Here is a 1012-nt window from a genome sequence, read left to right on the forward strand (position 1 = left end):
TTCTTGCCTCTCCCTCTCCAGCGCAGCCTGCTGAGCCCCTTCCTCCAAGCAGCTTTCTTGGGACCTTCCTCCTCCAGGAAGCCTTCCCAGACCAGCATGGCACTTGTGGCCTCTCTACCCTGCATCTCTACTCTACTGGTGCGGTCTCGGGGACTCAGAATGTTGGCCCGTGTCCCTGCCCCTCAGTCTGAGTGGGGGTCCCACAAGTTCCTCAGGGCAAGCGATGGAGGCAGAGGGGGCAGAGGCAAGGGGATGGGGGGGGCAATGTTAGCACAGCAGGCCCCTCCCCCGAGGCCCCCAGAAGTCTCTGCACAGGATGTCTACCCAGGCTCACGTGGGGACTCCACACAGATCCTCAAGACTCACGGAGGGTGGCGGCTGGACCCCAGCCATGTGTCCAGGGCAGCAGTGCAAAGAGGACACCTGTCTCGGAGCTTTTCTTTCCGTTTTTTATTTTAAAGGAAAAAAAAACAAAAAAAAACAACAAAAACAAAAGAAAAACAGTGCAAAAACCCATTTTCCAGTGTCAGCCATGCCTGTCCCCCACCCCAGGCCACCCCCTGGCTCAGGCCTGACTCTTCCTCCCCCTCGGCACCCCCTCCCCTCTCATGCAACCCTCAGGGGCCGAGGCTCCGCTTCCCTGGAGCGCCAGATCCCAGGGGGGTTTGGGGGGGACAGAACTGGGGGCCGCCCTGATCTGCCTGCACCCCCGCCCCCCTCGTCTCCAGCCACTGCACCAGGTACCCAGCTTGGCTCTCATTAACCCTTTTCTGACCACACTACTAGCCTGGGGCGGCGGGGGGGGGGGGGGGGGGCGCCGATCTGGGGAGCTGTGTCCACACCCCTGTGCCCCGGGGCCAGCTCGGGGCTCTCCTCACTGAGGTTAGAGGCTCTCTCTCCCCCCGCTGTGGTGGGGGGAGAGCGGCACCCCCGCCCCGGATTTAAATACCTTAATGAAAGCAGGGACTGGGGAGGAAGGGGCTTTAGACCTAATAAATTATTAGCGTTTTTC

This window comes from Pipistrellus kuhlii, unplaced genomic scaffold (genome assembly GCF_014108245.1).
Source record: "Pipistrellus kuhlii isolate mPipKuh1 unplaced genomic scaffold, mPipKuh1.p scaffold_m20_p_5, whole genome shotgun sequence".
NCBI classification, from domain to species: Eukaryota; Metazoa; Chordata; class Mammalia; order Chiroptera; family Vespertilionidae; genus Pipistrellus; species Pipistrellus kuhlii.